Source organism: Rhincodon typus, chromosome 26, assembly GCF_021869965.1.
Source record: "Rhincodon typus isolate 14 chromosome 26, sRhiTyp1.1, whole genome shotgun sequence".
Lineage (NCBI taxonomy): Eukaryota > Metazoa > Chordata > Chondrichthyes > Orectolobiformes > Rhincodontidae > Rhincodon > Rhincodon typus.
The window spans coordinates 24,495,695-24,512,490 of record NC_063357.1 but is presented as its reverse complement, the minus strand read 5'-3'; the positions used below and the strand labels follow the sequence as shown (position 1 = coordinate 24,512,490).

The window sequence follows — 16,796 nt, the reverse complement described above, 5'->3', positions numbered from 1 at the left end:
TTTCTCCTCGGGGATACCAAAAAAAAAACAGCTGTTTATCTCCGCGAACCTTCCGAATCCCTCAACGAAACTAAAACAGAAAACTTACAGCCGGTGTTCTCCCCGAATCCTTTTTATATCGTCGCCGACTGTATCTGTCGTCAGGTTTAAGGCAGTCGGTCATCAACCTTTTGTTTAAAACTCTACTGTTTTTGTGGTGGGCTAGATTTGTAGGAGAGGAAAAACCTGGTGTGTTCTCTCTCTTTTCCCCCCCCCCCCCCCAAATAAACTGGAAGTTTGACTGCTTTTCTTGAACCTGTGGCTTTCATACTTTCCTCGATCCACCTTTCCGTCAGCCCTCCTTCATAGTACCTTGAAACCTCTTGGCCTCAGGTATTACTTTCATCAGTTTGGATTTTCCCCATTCAACAATCGACCGTGCAACCTGGAAGTATTCATTGTGTGAGACACCTTTGAAACGTTACCACCTGCTGTAAGCACCGTAGAAATGCAATATATTTAGTTTGCACTCGGTGGTATTTCTGCTTGGCAAGATTTATGTAACCCAACTGTCCGTATTCAGAAAAGCTTTTAGTTTGCCCTTGAAAGCACTGGATTATTCTGCTGCAGTTATCGTTAGTAATGTGTAGTCAGTTAAAACGTACTCCGAAGCCACAAATACCGATCAACAGTTGTAGACAATTGCGACATATCTCTTTGATGCACTTTTAATTTTGTTGTCTCCAGCTGACTTGATAAGGCATGAGTTGCAACATGAAGTGGGCATTCATCACTGCTCTTGTAATAAGTTTATATTTAATTGCTGTATTCTCCTTTCGTAAATTATTTTCCCAGTCCGCCCAATGGCTAATCTCAATATGAGGTTGCCCTTTTCCCCGGTCCCTAGCAAAACTAAATCTGCAGGTGGGTGCTCGGAAGCATTCCAGCGTGAGTTGGTTCAAGTGCCTTCTGCTTTTCAGTTTGTCTTGATTTTCATACTAAGTGCAGTTTACATTAGTAGGTGAGGAAGCAGTGTCTTGCTACAATGTTTTCCTATTAATGCTGTTTAAGAACTATTATCAATTAAATGTTTCCTAACAATAAAAGCTGGAACAGGATACTGGAAGACAACTTTTTAAATTTGAAGCTTCCACAACTCTAAAATTTAGAGGCCAAAGATTGTTGTATTTTGCTGCTCTATTCTTTGCCTGTTGGTTTTCTGCTAATCACAATCGGAGATCCACATTTGATATTATAATCCACAATTGCAGTAAGCTAGTCCTTAGAATTGGTCTTGTCGTTTGTTTCACTGTCTTCATATTGGATTGAGTTTCAGAGAAAGAGATGGCAGTCTGAGGCAAAAAATGAATTCCATCATGGAGTAAGTAACTGAGTAGTACGAGTCTTGCATATGGCTAGTTAAGTTCAGGTGCTTCTGCATGGAATGAGTTTGAGAGGTATTGCCCAATTTAATATTTCAAGGGTATGTATAGACAGAAATGTACCATTCTTGGTGTTCTGGCAGTGGGTGGTGCCCAGGCTCGGCTCAACACTACACTCCCTGAACAACTAGGGACTGGATGCAAAAAGTAGCATATTTCTGCAAGCTGACGAGGTAAGGATGATAGAACCAAGTACTGCCTAGATAATCCTCCCAAGATTGATATTTCCTCTGCTGATCCTTAGGCATATTCATGCTATAGTAGGGCAGCCATTCCAGATGCAACATGCAATTAAAATCTTATCAAATTCATACCTCAAGTCTTATGAAGACTGCTACCAAGTTATTTAGCTGGTGTGCCTGTACTCATTAAGTAGCAACACCTCAATTTAAACAAATAGTATTCTGTTCTTTCGTTCTCCTTTCCAAAATGAACAACTTCACAATTGCCATTTGCCAATGCTTTGCCCACCTAATTAACATATCAATATTTCCCCGTAACCTGTTTGCCCCTCTCTCGCAACCTGCCTTCCCACCTATTTTTGTCATTTGCAAATTTTGTTATGCACATCTGTTTCCAAGTCATTAATATATTTTATTTGATTCAATTCATTATTAGCATACATACTGAGATACAGTGAAAAGTGTTGTCTTTCGTGCTTTACAGGAAAGTGCATCAGGGTAACAGAATAGAGTGCAGGATACAGTGTTACAGCTGCAGAGAAGGTAAAGAGAGAGATCAGCATTAATATTAAAGAGGTCCATTCAAAAGTCTGATAAGTATTGTAAACAGTTACGTTACCAGCAGTGATTTCTGTGGAACCTCGGTGGTCACGGGTTGCCAACCTGAAAAAGAATCCCTTATCCCCACTCACTGTTTCCTGCCCATGAGCCAAGTCTCTATCCATGCCAACATGCTACCCCCAACACTGAAGTCTCCTATTGAGTCATACAGCATGGACACAGACCCTTCAGTCCAACCTGTCCATGCTGACAATAATCCCAAACTAAACTAGTCCCACCTGCCTGCGCATGGCCCATATCCCTCTAAACATTTCTAATTCATGTTCTTATCCAAATGTCTTTTAAATGTTTTAACTGTACCTGCATCTACCGCTTCCTCTGGAAGATCATTCCACATACGAACCTCTGTGTAAAAACAAAAAGCTGCCCCTCATGTCTTTTTTTTTTTTAAATCATTCTCCTGTCACCTTAAAAATATGCACCCTAGTCTTGAAATTCCCCAACTTTTCTATAAGATCACCTCTCAACCTCCTGTGCTCCAGTGGAAAAAATCCCAGCCTCTCCTTTATAACTCATGCCCTCCATCCCTGGCAATGTCCTGGTAAATCTTTTGAGTCTTCTCCAGCTTAATATCCTTCCTGAAACAGGATGACCAGAATGGGACACAGCACTCTAGAAGAGGCCTCATCAATGTCCTGTACCACCTCAACATAACGTCCCAAATTCTATTCTTAAAGGTCTGAGCAATGAAGGCAAGTGTGCTAACTGCCTTCTTAGCCACCCTGTCTATATGAGACAAACTTCAAAGAATTATGTAATTGAACCCCTGGTCTCTATGTTCTACAACACTACCCAAAAGCCTACCATTAATTATATAAGTCTTGCCTTTGTTTGTTTTACCAAAATGTAATACCTCGCATTTATCTGAATTAAATTCCATCTGTCAATTCCATCGACCCAGTTGATCAAGAACTCTTTGTAATCTTAGATAATCTTCTTCACTATCCACAATACCACAATTTTTGATGTCATCTGCAGACTTGCTAACCATCCCTTCTATATTCTTATCTAGATCATTTTACATTTAATGACAAACAAAGTGGACCCAGCACCAATCCCAGTGTAACACTGCTTGTAACAGGCCTCCAGTCCAATAAACAAATCTCTACCACTGCTCTGTCTCCTGCTGTTGAGCCAGTTTTGTATCCAATTAGCAAGCTGACACTGAATCCCATGTAATCTAACTTTACTAATCAGTCGACCATGTGGAACCTTGTCAAAGGGTTTACCAAAGTCCGTGTAAACAACGTTTACCGCTCTAGCCTCATCAGTCTTTTTGGTCAGTTCCTCAAAAAAGTCATTTGAGTTTGAGACCTGATTTCCCTCGCACAAAACCATGCTGACTATCCCTAATAATTCCTTGCTTCTCCAAATGCCTATAAACCCTATCTTTTAGAATTACCTCCAATTTACCTACCACTAATGTCAGACTCGCTGCAGATGCTGGAAATCTTAAATAAAACCAGAAAGTGGGGGAGAGATTTGGCAGCCAGGCAGCTTCTGTAGAGAGAGAAACAGTTGTTATTTTGTCAAGTGACCCTCTACCAGAACTGAAAGCAGCTAGGACAGTGATTTAGGTCGACAAAAGTAACCTGGAAAATTAATTCATTGTATTTGGGATAATTTCTTGGACCACTACATTCTAGAACCAACCGGGAAGCTATATATAACGAACAATGAGACAGGGTTAATCAATAATCTCTTGGCAAAGGAACTTCTGGATATTGGCAGTTATTACATGATAGAATTTCACATTCAGTTTGAAGGAGAAAAGTGTAAGTGACCAATGTCTTAAACCTAAACTTAAAAAAAAAGGTAATTGAAAGGATATGGGGACTGAGATTATTAAAATCAACTAGGGAAACTAGGTTGAAATGTGGACAGTAGAGATGCAGTGGCAGACTTTTAAGGAGATATTTAATAACTCTCAGCAATGATTTATCTCTGAGAATGAAAGATCTTTGAAAAGGAGATATCATCCCATAGCTGAATAATGAACTAGTGGAGATTATCAAACTGAAAGAAAGAAGCACTGTTGAAACTGCAAAGTTTTGTGGTGAGCCAGAAAATTGTTCAAATTTTAAGAAACAGCAAATGATCTTTATCTAAAAGAGGTGATAAATTGGAATGAGTGAAAAGTATCTGATAATTTCAAAACAGTAAAAATTTCTGTGAATACTTAACTTGGAAAAGAGTAACTAAAGCTAATGTTGATCCACTAGTGTGTTTGGCCTATTGACAATTGAAAATTATAAAATACTGGAGATGTTGAACAGCTTTTTTTGTCTGTCTTTGCTTAGAAGACTTTAGAAAACTTTCTGAAAATGCATGAAAGTCGAAGTAAGCAGGAGGGAAGAATTTGAACCACTCGCCAACAGCAGGGAAAAGGTGCTGAGAAAAACATCGGCTGACATTCTGACAAGATCCCAAGACCAAGTGGCCTGCTGCTTAGATCTTAAAAGAAGTTGTTGCTGAGTTAGATGCATTTGTTCTAATCTTCCAGAATTACTTAGATCCTGGAAGGGCCCTGCAAATTGGCAAATAATGCAATATTTTTATTTAAGAAAAGGCAAAAACAGGAAATTATAATCCTCTTAACTGTCACTGTAAATATTAGAATCCATTAGTAAGGAGCTTGTAGAAGGAAACTTAGAAAATCATAGAATGATTATGCAGAGTCAACATGGCTTTTTGAAAAGGACATGGTGGTTAAATACTTTTTTGACTTTGAAGAAGTAACGTTGGATAGAGGGGAATCTATAGCTATGGTTCATTTAGATTTTCAAAAGTTACGTAGTTGCCCCATTGAAGTTAACTGCTAAGGGCACAGGGTTTAGGAGGTAACATATTAGCATGACTAAAGTATTAATTAGCTAACAAGCAGAGACGAAGGATAAATGGATCTTTATTTCGATTGATAAGCTGTAACTAGTTGAGTGCCATAGAGATAAATGATCAAAATATTTCCAATCTGCATCAATATGATGAATGAAGCAAATACATGGAAGCTAACTTTGCTGATGATACTGAGGTAGAGAGAAATGCTTTTTGTCAAGAGTTGGTCTGCAAAGGGGAGTAGACTGGTTAAGTAAATAAGCAAAAGTTTGATAGATTCAGTGTAGTGTTGCAAAGTGTGAACAAAATATAAGAATAGGAAAGTTTTACTGCAACCAAACAGGGTCTTGTTGAGACCACTTTTGGACTATGTACTGTTTGGTCTCTATGAATAAAGATTGATTGTTTTGGATGCTGCTCAGAGAAGGTTCACTTGGCTCATGTGTGGGATGAAGGACTTCCTTGTGAAGAAATGTTGAACAGGCGGGGCCTATAATCCATTGACATTTAGAAAAATGAGAGGCAATCGTATTGAACTATATAAGATACTGGAGGGACTTGATAGAGTGGATACCAGGAGGATGTTTCCTCTTGTAGGAGATGGTAGAACTCTGGAATAGGGTTTGAGAATAAGGTTTTGCTTTTAAATCAGCCGAGGAGCATGTTTTGCTCGGAGGGTTATAAGAATGTGGAATTCTTTCCCTAGAAGGTAGATGAGGTTGGTCGTTACATTTATTTAAGGCAGAGTTAGTTGCACTTTTGCTGGATGGGAGTTGCAGATTATTGGGGTCAAATAGCAAAGTGATGTCGAGACTATAATCAGATCAGCTATGATATTATTGAATAATGGAGCAGGCTCTGAGGGCTTAATTCTGTTCCTAAGATTTGTGTCCATGTCTGTCCAACATTCACTGTGGGTTTTCATGTGAAGGATGACCATTTTCATATGCTACTTAAAGGCAACAAGTACCTTTTGGGAGTGAAAAGCTTGAGGAGAATGGAGTAAACATACTAAATTTATAATTTTCCACAAAAATCATCCCCATATATATGACTGCCACATAATATTCTAGTTTATCAAAACAGCATTATTCTGCTTTGCCATAAAATTCCTTATCCAATGTAAAATGATTTCCAGTGCTGTATTGTAATTTAAAACAAATAGTGATTCAGCCAGATGTAAACAGATGTTTTATGTGGGAAGCTTAGTCATATTGAGTATGTTCATGACAGTGATACATTTCTAGATACTAAACATTGAGGGCTATTGTGGTGAAATGGCATTGAGGTGTATGATCTAGGATGGCGGTGCAGGTACAAGGAGCTGAATGACCTGTTCCAGCTCCTGTATTCCTAATGTAGCTTTTATTTTCTTCAAGTGAATTGGTTAGTTGAATTGATTTTAAAAATGTATGAAATGTTAATTGTCGGAAGTTTATGAAAGTCCTGTTGGAAACACAGCTACTTACTAAACTGAGAATTTTACATGATTTGATTGTCGGGGTTCGGTTAGCTTAGTTCGCTGGATGGTGATAGTGACACCAAAGTGTGGGTCATTTCCACACTGGCTGAGATTACCAAGAAGGAGAGTCTTTCTCGAGCTCCATTCTTGCCTGGGGAGTTGTGACCCTTGGCTTGTTGCTGATGCAAAAATGGGTAAGAAAGCGAGTTGAGGAAGATGCAAAGAGTTGCAAAGAGATACAGATAGGTTAAATGAATGGGGGAGGGAATAATTGGCAGATGGTAGATAATGTGCAGAAAGTGTGAAAATCACTTTCGTGTGAACAGCTGTTGTACAGAGGGAGCTGAGTGTCCATGCACATGAATCTCAAATGTAGCGTGCAGGTATAACGGTTAACAAGGAGCACAAATTTAATATTAGCCTTTTGCAAGGGGGATTGAGTATAAAAGTAGGGAAGTGTTGCTATATCTGGGCATTGGTGAGACCATTGCTGGTGTACAATGTGAAGTTTGGTCTAGTTACAAAAAGGAGAATATGCATTCTTTGGAGTCAGTTCAGTGCAAGTTTGCTAGGCTAACTCCTGGGCTGAAGGCCTTTTTTCCTTAGGTGCAAAGTTTGATGTTGGTTCTGTACTGATTTGTGTTAAATTCTAATGAGAAGGGTCTTATTGAAAGATTGTGGGTGTTTGACAGATGGTCGCTGTGAGGTAATTTCCTCGAGAATCGAGAACTAGGGGCCACAGTTATAAAAATAAGGCTCTCCTATTTAAGATGCAGTCATTAGTATTTGGAATTCTTCTCCACAGAGTAGTGAAAACTGGCAAATGTACATATTCAAGGCTGAATTGGACAGATTTTGATCGCTGTGGGATGATATGAAGGGCATTCAGGACAGAGGAGTTAAAGCCCCAATTTGATCTGCCACAATCTTATCGAATGTTTGTTAGGTCAATTGGCCTACTCCTGTTTCTGCTTCTATGATCTCAATACTTGGATCTGCTGGAATCTCCAAAAAGACTGAGATGGCCAGCAAGGCATGACTATTTCCAGCCATAAGTATCCCGCTACAGAAGTGAATGCTAAAGGTGTTGCTTACCTATGGCATGCTTCTTGAAATTTCCCCAGAGGACTGCTAATTTTAAAATAAAAGCTGAATCTGCATATTTCAACATGTTACTCCAGTCTGTGAATGGAGCATGTATCTGATCTAATATTAGAGACAATTTCACTTAGCCAGTAGTTCTCAATGTGAGATAACAAGGTGTGGAGCTGGATGAACACAGCAGGCCAAGCAGCATCAGAGGAGCAGGAAAGCTGACGTTTCGGGTCTGGACCCTTCTTCAGAAAATCAGTTCTCAAAATGTCTTTTTCAATATATTCTGCAGATTGGGGTGATGTAGGAATATTGACTATGGTGAATGATTGAGACTGTCTAATTGAGATTCTGCTGTAAGTTTCTTTTAGTGTATATAGTTAAGTGGATTAGTTATGTGATTGCACGTTTCAATCCTTTTGCAGGATGTTAAAAGGCGATGTACTTTTACAGTTTATGGATAAATTTGCTGAACAACTATACAAATCTATTGTTTTGTTGCTCGGTTTTCTGTGTGACATTACCAGTATTGGTTTCTTTCATTCTTTCATGCACTTGTGCGTTCACTGTAGTGCCTGACATCTTTGAATTCCTTTTTGAGTTCAGATTGTTCAAGGTTCAAATTTCTGACACAAGAATTTGATTGATTCTCACTTTTTAGAATACTGATCAGCATTACTGTACTAATTGTTAACATCTTCCAACCTCTGCATATGCCTTGGGTATCTGATTAAAGTTGGAAGTTTTTAAAATAGATTAAATTTATCTTTTCATTTGGCACTTGCACTGTTGATATTTGAGGATTAACTAAAAATGTATCAGTTTGGTTGTCAAACACTTGCTGTCTTTTTTTTTAGGGATTTGGCACAATGTCTAGTAAGAATGTCTCATTGGAAGTACACCGCTTTTATGCTTACATTTAATGTCTCTTTGGCAAAAAGTTGAATTTTGAAAAAGTTAGGATGTGCCAGTATACTACTAGCATTTGAAATTGGAGCATTGGGACATTATAGCTATTGTTTGTATGTGATAAACTGATGATTAGAATTGGAAAAAAGCTCTGATTTTTGATTGAAGGAAATCATGAAATCATCCTTCTCCTTAAATTACAACCCTTGGCTGGCAGGGTGAAAAGTGGTTATGTGGTAATCATGATAATCCTTGGTCATGAAGACAGACCACTTCTTTCCAGGTAACATCATATCTTCTAAGTTGACACTATATTTAAAAACATGTGGAAAGTGCAGAATTTTTTGAATTCCTGTCTGCAAGGAACCATGTTCAAGGTGGCTGGGAGTGGCCTGGCCAGGCTGCAGTCCAAGACCCACATTCATATGCCAACATTTCAAAGAATACTACGTTAGCATATTCATTTAATGCTGTTTTGTATCTACTAATGGGCATCCTTTCTAATGTGGCTAGACTTTTCTGTCTTGCCACAGTAAATAACAATATTAAATGCGTATTTGTGGGAAGCCTTGACCCTTCAAAATAAACATGAACATAAAATGTCATCAGATATTTGAAGATTCTCTGAAATTGTATCATGCCTAAAGCATAATCGGACTATTCGTTGGAAGAGAATATTAGGAGAACTGATAGAGGTTTTTAAAATTGACAAATCTTGTGTCAGTCTTACAGGGCAATGGTAGATATTGTGCTTGAGATTGAGTTTGTATAAATAAAAAGGGAAATTTAAATAACTTTTCCAGAGTGTTTTTGCATATTGAATGCTTTGTCATGAATGACTATTAAGATAGTGATTATAATGTAAAAGAATAGTTACCTAAAAGAATATAGGTAAACCACGTCAAACAGTGTGTTGCACTCAAGGATTTCACCCTCGGTCTGTCCCTTTTTCAGTCTGCTAGCAGCATGGATCCAATGTGAGGTGAAGCAAAATATGTATTGACCGCTTTTATTGAAAAGATTGTGGTTGTGGATCTGTAGTGTGAAATTTCCCTAATTCAGGTGTATTTGGTTATTTGGCACCCCAGTTACATTATGGAAGTCTAACCAAAAAAATGGTTATCCTCAGAAATATTGAAATTGCAGACACAATAGCTTAGACTCTTGTATTCTAATTCCATTTATTTTTGATCCAAAAAGTGAGAATACAAAAATGTATTGAAATAGCTTTCATTTAGCAGTGATATTTTAGGACGGATGCGAAGTCTGCAGCTCACTCCTTTTGAGACTAAGATACTAAAGCTAGGTGATCATTGTCTCTCCTAGCTAAGGTTAGACATTGTATTTTTATGTTGCTTTCTTATTTCATTTTCAAAAATGTTGGGACTATTTAAAGGAATCTTTTTTTGGATGGGCCGATCTGTCAAGCTGATATGAAATGCTATCTATTGAAATGATGAGCAGGGAACTACAACCTTCCCACCCCACCTGTCCCTACCAGACTCCATATCCTGTGTGCCTGAATGTACCTCTCTTCTTTGCACCAAGTTTCATTTTAGTATTGAACAAAGGCATTTGAAAGTCCAAAGGTTCAAATTGCTTAGTTTAATTTAATAGTGATAAAACAGGCAATGCAACCTTTGGCTACGCAGTATTGGCAGGCTACAGTAACTAATTCAATATACATATTCGTACCACAAGTTATTTCCTAAAATTCTACATTTTTTGCTTCAGAAACAAATGCTTCCAGAATGTAATGTCATACATGGAAGGCAATATTTCTCAGTACGTTGTTTCCTTGTCAATCATAGCTGATCTTTGCCACCATGCTGTCACCAGATCTGCTAAAGAATCTGAACGGTGTGACCATTTTGTTAAAAATGGATTTCCTGGTTGAAATGGATGTTTCTCTTATGTAGTAGCTCGATAATGATGTCATTGATGCCATGATGGTGAAATTGTGCCTTTTTGAGGAAGGATGAATTACAATGTCATTATAACATGCTGCATGTTGAATATTGCAACATATATTTGACTTATCTAATTCAAGTAAAAAATTTTGTTTGGCCGTTTTTGGTATAGAGAATATTGGAACAATTCAGCTCTGAAGTAGAACAATATTGAACTTGAAATGTTAACTCTGTTTCTCTTTCCTCTGAAAGCAATTTTTGATTTTACTGCTAAGTGGCAAACACTAATTTTAGAATTGCACTCTTACTCAAAGGAAATTGCTTCATTACATCTATCTGACTGAGTAGCAGTATCATTCTAAAGACCTTGAACGCGCCTCAACTATCTAAACTCAAGGAAGTAAAAGCCAAATTTAAACAACTTCTTTTTTTTTTCAGTACTTTGATCCTTTTAGGCTTTAATATTGCCATGTCAAATCAACAATGAGCCCCCTGTCTAAGGCCAGTTTATCCTTCTTTCCCAAACTGCGTGCAGTATTCCAGAGAAGGTCTGACGAAGGCTGCTTACACCAGAGGCATAAGTGCAAGTGCATGTACATGAGGATATTCAGTCTGCACTTTTTGGAGAAGCACAGCCCTTCAAGAACCACAGTTAAGCCATTCAAAGACCAAATTAGAGCTACAATGGTGATACTGCCATTGTGAAATATAAAATGAAAGCACTGCTTTATTTAGTCATTTCAGACATTTAAAAATTGAAGTTATTGGGGATGGATGGGTAAATAGTTATTTTAATCAAGTTGTGACGTTTATGTTTAATTCCTCAATTTTTGTTTGCAGTATTTTAAATCTTTTTAATAGAATTCTTGTGTAACTTTTTTTTTGGATTCAGAACAAAAATATTGCAAAAACAGGTATTGAGGTGAACATAGGGTTGATGCCAAATCCCAATAACAATCTTTCCTTTCATAGCAGCCCTAGTTTAGAGACTTTGGTTATTATTTATTCTGGAGTAAAGAATAGGTGCTGTACACGGAATGTTGAATGGAAGCATTCAGTATACATCTGTTGGGTCTAATCTATCCTTTTTAACTTCTGTTTTTGAAATTGGTTCATGAATAATCACTTTGCCTCTGAGAAATAATTGTCTTTTGGGTGGTTTCTGCACTTTTAATCTTCTGGTCAATATCTAGAGATAATGACAGCAATATTGTTGGCTGAGCTTCCATAGGCATTGTTGATTTGGCTCTTCAAGTGAATTTGAAGTGAGCAAAGGTTGGCAAAGAGTCTGATTTTTTTAAAGAAATAATGTGTTTCTGGAAAATGGGATAGCACAGGTTGAGGGATTTTTTTTTTAAGTTTGGCCATGCTGTGAAATTGAAAACAAAAAGCACACTTTCTGTGTCAAGCTGAAACACTTAAATCATGTTGGCTGCTGGAAAAAGTTCTCTTTCTGAAATTTTTTATTTTTTACTTGCCACTCCTACACCTTCATTGCCAAAACAACACTTTTGAATATATATGATTGCTATGTCTGTCTCCACTGGGTTGGACTGTGACTGAAATTTTTAGTGTATTTAGCAAAGAGCTAGATTCTGAATTCCTCTTGAAAAGGTGCTGGCGAGTGGTTGTCTTACACAGATACAGCCCATTTGGTGTAAGTACACCCACAGTGCTATTAATGAAATCCAAACTTTTGAACAAAGTGTAGTTTCAAGTGGTGCCCAGAAGAGGTCTCCTGGTTGCGGTAGACCCACAGCATGGAATTGGCAGGTCTTCGGCTGCAGTGCCTGGAGCAGGCAATCCTGGCTGTGGGTCTCTGCGGAGACCTGTCAAAAGACATGCAACTGTTTGTTAACCCCTTGTACAGAAGATGAATTTCATTTGTTATGTCTATTTTTACTTTTTTTTTGTAACTCAAATGGCACTATTGTGGTGACAAAACACTTCACTGTATCTTGCTAGATATATGGAACGAAAAATAATCACTTAAAATCCAGCTCCAATATTTGCAGAAGTTGTTGCACTTGGTAACATTTTGTTTTAAGAGATATTAAATTACTGGTGCCTGGCAGTATGTTTTTTGAAGTTAGGCTGGTAAATAAACTTTAGAATTATACTTCAGGAACAGAACTAATAAACTATTTTAATTATTTCAAAACATTTTGGTATATTTTGACAATGTAAAGCTGGTTATGTTTCACAAGTTGAACATTACTTCACCTTCAGTTGCATCTTGTCTTGATGCTCATGTCTTCCAATTGAAAATGCTGTGAGGTCTGAGGGGATTTGGTTTGTTTCTATTGAGGCTGATTTAATTGGACCATTTATGACTATTGTTACATTTTTCTCAATAGTAACTTCAAAGTATTGAAAGCCGACCACACCAAGGTACCAAAAAGTGAAGTATTTGACAGTTTTATGACAATATGATTAGAAGTTAATTGAATATGTACTTAGTGATTGGTATTTTAACATGTATGTTAATTGAAATCTAATTTAGACCCATCCAAGTTTTGGAACGTTTCTTAAAATTATATTAAAATCCTCTTGCTCTAGTAGTGGTCTATTGATGATTGGTACTGCATTAGTTGATCTAATCAGCTAACATGTATTTAACCTGAGATAGTAGGAACTGCAGATGCTGGAGAATCTGAGATAACAAGGTGTAGAGCTGGATGAACACAGGCCAAGCAGCATCAGAGGAGCAGGAAAGCTGACGTTTCGGGCCTAGACCCTTCTTCAGAAATGGGGGAGGGGAAGGGGGTTCTGAAATAAATAGGGAGAGAGGGGGAGGCGGATAGAAGATGGATAGAGGAGAGGATAGGTGGAGAAGAGACAGACAGGTCAGAGGTGGGGATGGAGCCAGTAAGGGTGAGTGTGGGTGGAGAGTTAGGGAGGGGATAGGTCAAGTCAGTCCAGGGAGGATGGACAGGTCAAGGGGGCGGGATGAGGCGAGTAGGTAGGAGATGGGGGTGGGGCTTGAGGTGGGAGGAGGGGATAGGTGGGAGGAAGGACAGGTTAGGGAGGTGGGGACAAGCTGGGCTAGTTTCGGGATGCGGGAGGGGAGATTTTGAAGCTTGTGAAATCCACATTGATACCATTGGGCTGCGGGGTTCCCAAGCGGAATATGAGTTGCTGTTCCTGCAACCTTCGGGTGGCATCGTTGTGGCACTGCAGGAGGCCCAGGATGGACATGTCGTCTGAGGAATGGGAGGGGGAGTTGAAGTGGTTCGCGACTGGGGGGTGCAGTTGTTTAGTGCGAACCGAGCGTAGGTGTTCCGCAAAGCGGTCCCCAAGCCTCCACTTGGTTTCCCCGATGTAGAGGAGGCCACAACGGGAACAGCGGACACAGTATACCACATTAGCAGATGTGCAGGTGAACATCTGCTTGATGTGGAAAGTCTTCTTGTGGGGAGGTGTAGCACTTCCTGTGGTTGCAGGGAAAAGTGCCGGGTGTGGTGGGGCTGGAGGGGAGTGTGGAGCAGACAAGGGAGTTGCGGAAAGAGCGGTCCCTCCGGAATGCAGATAAGGGTGGGGAGGGAAAAATGTCTTTGGTGGGTTCTGATTGCAGATGGCAGAAGTGTCGGAGGATGATGCGTTGGGTCCGGACAAAGGGGGTGGCCATGGGTACCCGCATGGGCCCAAGCTATGCCTGCCTGCCTCTTTTGTAGGTTACGTGGAACAATCCCTCTTCTGTAGCTACACTGGCCCTAAACCCTACCTCTTCCTCTGTTATATTGATGACTGTATCAGCGCCGCCTCGTGCTCCCACGAGGAGCTCGAACAGTTCATCCACTTCACCAACACCTTCCAGCCCAACCTTAAGTTCACCTGGACCATCTCTGATACCTCTGTTTCCATCTCTGGCAACCACCTGGAAACCGATATCCATTTCAAGCCCACCGACTCCCACAGCTACCTAGAATATACTCTTCCCACCCAGCTTCCTGCAAAAATACCATCCCCTATTCCCAATTCCTTCGCCTCTGCCGCATCTGCTCCCAGAATGAGGCATTCCACTCCCGAACATCTCAGATTTCCACCTTTTTCAAGGACGGCAACTTCTCCCCCCTCAGTGTTCGAGAACGCCCTCGACCGTGTCTCCCACGTTTCCCGCAACTCGTCCCTCCCACCCCCTCCCCACAATAACAACCAAAACAAAATCCCCCTCGTCCTCACGTACCACCCCAGTAACCTCCGGGTCCAACGCATCACCCTCTGACACTTCCGCCATCTGCTATCCGACCCCACCACCAAAGACATTTTTCCATCCCCACCCTTATCTGCATTCCTGAGGGACCACTCTTTCCGTGACTCCCTTGTCCGCTCCACACTCCCCTCCAGCCCTACCACACCCGGCACTTTTCCCTGCAACCGCAGGAAGTGCTACACCTCTCCCCTCACCCCCATCCCAGGCCCCAAGAAGACTTTCCACATCAAGCAGATGTTCACCTGCACATCTAATGTGGTATACTGTATCCGCTGTTCCCGTTGTGGCCTCCTCTACATTGGGGAAACCAAGTGGAGGCTTGGGGACCGCTTTGCAGAACACCTACGCTCGGTTCGCACTAAACAACTGCACCTCCCAGTCGTGAACCATTTCAACTCCCCCCTCCCATTCCTCAGACGACATGTCCATCCTGGGCCTCCTGCAGTGCCACAACGATGCCACCCAAAGGTTGCAGGAACAGCACCTCATTTCGCTTGGGAACTCTGCAGCCCAATGGTATCAGTGTGGACTTCACAAGCTTCAAAATCTCCCCTCTCCCTACTGCATCCCAAAACCAGCCCAGCTTGTCCCTGCCTCCCTAACCTGTCCTTCCTCCCACCTATCCCCTCCTCCTACCTACTAGCCTCATCCTGCCCCCTTGACCTGTCCGTCCTCCCTGGACTGACCTATCCCCTCCCTAACTCCTCACCTTTACTGGCTCTATCCCCGCCTCTTTGACCTGTCTGTTTCCTCTCCACCTATCTTCTATCCGCCCTGCCCTCTCTCCCTATTTATTTCAGAACTCCCTTCCCCCTCCCCCATTTCTGAAGAAGCGTCCAGACACAAATCGTCAGCTTTCCTGCTCCTATGATGCTGCTTGGCCTGCTGTGTTCATCCAGCTCTACACCTTGTTATCTCTTGTATTTAACCTGAAATTATTCTTGGGAACCAATCCAACTTTGATTTCAAAAACTTTACTTTGGAATTTTCAAGAGTTTGAAGCTGCATTGTGTGCAGCATATAAAACCTTACTGGTACTTGATAAAATACGTAGAGGTTTTACATTGCTGGTGTATGAACCCAAGGCCATTTTCATTTTTTCTTGATCATCAACCTGAATCGTTAACTGTGTGTCTCCTTACAGTTGCCCAAATGGCTGAGTATTTCCAGTGTTTTCTGTTTTTATTTCATATTTCTGGGATTTGCAGTATTTGACTTTGTGACTACTACTCATGTTCACTTTGTGGTAGGGGTCATGGGTTTGGAAGGTGCTGTTGAGGGAGATTTGGTGAGTAGCTGGACTGCATCTTGCAGAAGATAGATGCTGCTGCCACTGTTCACTGGTGGCATTGGGAGGTTTGGGTGAAATGCCAGTTAAGCAGACTGTTTTGCCCTAGAAGAGCTGCTTGTATTGTTTGTATAATCTTTGAGAATTTCAAAGTGTCGTGTTGTTATATCCTTTTATCAGCATTTTCCCTGCTAATGTTAGGCTAACCGAACTGTATTTTCTTTTTTTCACATGTGCCACCCTCCAGTCGTCTGGAACTGTTTCAGAATTTACACATGCAAGATGACAACTGACACATCTTTCACTTCTCTTGCCATCTCCTGTAGTACCCTGGGATGTAGATGATCAGGCCTGGGGAGATATCAGTTGTTAGTCCCTTTAATTTCTCCAGCACATTTTTATTAACGCTAATACTAGTCTCCTTCAGTTCTTTCTTCCCAACAGACTCTTGTTTCCGTAGCACTTCTACAGGACCATAAGATGTAGGAGCAGAAGTGGGCAGTTCAGCCCATCAATTCTTCTGTCATTCAGTTTGATCATGGCTGATCTGATAATCCTCAACTTCATGTCCCTGCCTTTTTACCATAACCCTTGATTCCCTTACTGATTAAAAATCTATCTGTCTTGGGCTTGAATGTATCTAATGACCTAGCATCAACAGCCATTTGCAGTTTTTAAAAAAAAAAAAAAAAAAATCCATGGATTCATCACCCTCTTATATTTAAGATAGATGAAATCCATCATATATAACCCCTTATGCCCTGTGATCCACGTGGAGAAATGACATTCTGCATCTACCCTGTTAAGTCCTCTAACAATCTTAAATAAAAACCGAAAGAACTGCGGATGCTGTAAATTAAGAA

General features: G+C 40.3%; 1 protein-coding gene across 1 annotated transcript in view; it reads left to right on the top strand.

Moving 5' to 3' along the window:
* The window catches only part of dhrs11a (dehydrogenase/reductase 11a), an 82,137-nt gene that overhangs the window by 817 nt on the left and 64,524 nt on the right, over positions 1–16,796 (top strand). The gene's annotated exons all lie outside the window — the stretch shown is intronic.